A 2,855-nucleotide genomic window follows, 5' to 3' on the forward strand; every position below is an offset into this window, starting at 1 on the left:
AGTGGGGGGCAGCGGGGATCACCTCTGCTAGCAGGAGCGGTGAGTCTAGGGTTTTTTTCTTTTCTTTTTTTCTTAAAGAGCCGGAGCTGGCCCAGGCAGGGCACCCGTGGAGGGGCTGGGGGAGTGAGGGGGGGATTTGGGGGGCTAATGCAGAGCCCCCCCACACACATGGCATGGGGCAGTGGGGGACAGCCGGGGGGCAGCACCCACTGAGCCAGGGCTCTTTTTTCCCAAGTGCCAGGAGCTAGTGCAGCCATTGCCAGGCTGGGAGAGGAGTGGAGGATGGGCCTGGACTGGCTGATTTGGAGATTCAGCGATTCGGCAGCAGCAGAATCTCCAAATCAGATTTGGATGAATCGAATCAGGACAGTGATTTGAATCACCAAGTCAAATCACTGTCCTCTGGATTGGCCAAATCTGAATCTGAAGCGAATACTAGCTGCTTCGCACAGGCCTAGTAATATGTACTATGAGTGGGTAATGAATATGAAAAACAAAACCTTTGGCATAATAGATGCTAAGTTTGATCAGAAGTAAAAATATTTACTGTCCCTATCTTGTTGTAGCTCTGTACCAGAAAGGATCATTTTAAGTTTAGCAAAGTTTTTATTTTACCAAAGTTATGGAGTACAATTTCCATCTTTTTCCTATCCTTCAGTTCTCTCAGAGATGATAAGACATTTTGAAAAATAATTTGCTCTACTTTAACCTCCCTGTAATAAGGAGTATCTATTTGGGTGACTGTGCTTGATCTAAATGGATGGAAGAACTGGAAGGTAAGTGGGTATTTGAGGGTCTATGCAGCATTGGGATTTGGTAGAGGCCTGTGGGATAAAGGCTGCAACTGGCAAGATGATAATTCCATATGCATCCTTACTAGCTATACTTACTATGGAGTATCTTATGTGATTATCCTGCAGGACACATGAGTTTTGCTCAAAAAGAAAGTGGATGAATCAGAAAGATATACACCATTGGTTCTGACCAAGATGGTCATCTCTCCTTCTCCCCTCACAGCTAGTGTAGGAGTGGAAGGGAAACACTAAGCTATATCAGTGATCTTGGGAGAGCTGTGCATGCCAAAACAAAGCACTATGTTTGTCTGACATTCCCTTACACCCACGTATCATTATAAAGTAAATTAATAGAATTATCAAGTTGACTGTTCCAAAGCCAAATGCCTCCATTGACTTAAAATATCTATGCATTTTGAAATGTGTCTGCAGTCTGACCTCATGAAATCACAACTTTACTAAAAGCTGAATACACTGTTGAATTTAGCCAGTACACTTATTCTATTGCTTTTTCTCTTTCTATAGCTTTGACTACAAGAAATATGCCTACCATTCATTTAATCTAATATTGTTTACCTTCATGGTGTTGACATCTTGAGCAGGAGTAAGGGAAGGGGATCAGGTTGACAGAGGGAAGGAAACAAGCAGGAAGCAGGTTGGCCAGGGGAGCTTGAAAGTAGCAATGTGGCCCATAGTTGTGGACTTTGATTCAGGAGGGAAACTATAAAGCCTTAAATCCATGCTGAAGATGCCAGTTTGAGCATGCAGTGGGGTGTGGTTTACATGCTGAGCAGGCAAAGAGCTGCCCAGCACTGCACCATGTGGTAATGGGTGGCTGGTATTAGCTATATCCTTCTCAAATGTAGTCATCTCATTGTTTGCAAACAAGCAATCCAGTTCCTCACAGTATAATTAGGAAGAAGCAGTACCACCAGAGGCTGTGTTCTGTTCCCTTGTCTTCAGATGCTTCTGCCAAAGCCCCCTTCCTTTGTCTTAGCTCTTGAATCATTGCAGGAAGTCCAACATCTCCATTGGGTCTGAAAGCATCTTCCAGATGTTTGTTTTCTACTAACTCCCTGTCTTTAGGAACTGCTCTTAGAACTCATCCTTGCAGATCAGAGCTAATGTTAGACTAACAAATAGAGGAGCAGTGAATCTAGTAAAGCACAAATCACAAGAAAAAAATAATTAGCCCATTACTGAGGGGGTTTCTGAAGCCTTTTCATTCATATGACTTGTAACTGTTACAATGAAAACACCTTGTCATAGAACTAGGGGAATAAATGAGTTCATCTGCAATTTCAAAAAGTTAAGAAAAATCAGCTTGGAATAAAACTTTTTTTTTTCAAATTGAAAAATGAAAAAAATATTAGTGTATCAGGGAGCTAGTACTCCTGTTTCTTTAAGAGGAGAAAGGCTGCATACAGGGCTCAGGTTATATGGAAGGGAAGGCACCTGACCAGAAGGGGTTGGGCTTAGAGGGTATATAAGCCCAGAGCCTGAGCTGGGGCAGCCAGTTTGGTGCTGGAGACCATGGTAGAAAGAGCTGCTGAGCAGGAAGGCTGCAGAGGAGCTCTTGTCTCACACCAGGGATACACTTGAGCCTGGGAGCAGAGCGGGCAAGTAGAACTTGCCTGAAGAACACTGATGGTTTGGGGTTGGAAGTAGTAGGGAAGGTTAGAGGTTCTAGCAGGCCCAGAAGCAGGAAAAGAGCCTGGGAACAAGCCAGAGAAGTAATAGCTCCAGAGATAAAGCCAGAGCCTAGGAGTAGGGCAGAGGAAGAATTAGAGACAGGGCCACAGAGATCCCAGTGCCCAGAGAGGGGCAGAGGCAGGGCTAGAGAGCCCATTGAATTGATTGCACGTGGGAGCAGGGCAGTAGGGGGCAAACTGACTTATTGGTAATATCTGTGAGGCTTGAGTATGGCTAGAAAGGGAAATGAGGAAACCATGAAATTAGCCCTTAAGGTGATGAGCAATCAGACTGTAGCTTGTGAGTGGATGAGATCTTGCTCAGGGCAGCCTTTGGTTTCTAAATACATATTTACATCAAGGTATGACA

This window comes from Gavialis gangeticus, unplaced genomic scaffold (genome assembly GCF_001723915.1).
Source record: "Gavialis gangeticus isolate Ggan-Ray unplaced genomic scaffold, GavGan_comp1, whole genome shotgun sequence".
NCBI classification, from domain to species: domain Eukaryota; kingdom Metazoa; phylum Chordata; order Crocodylia; family Gavialidae; genus Gavialis; species Gavialis gangeticus.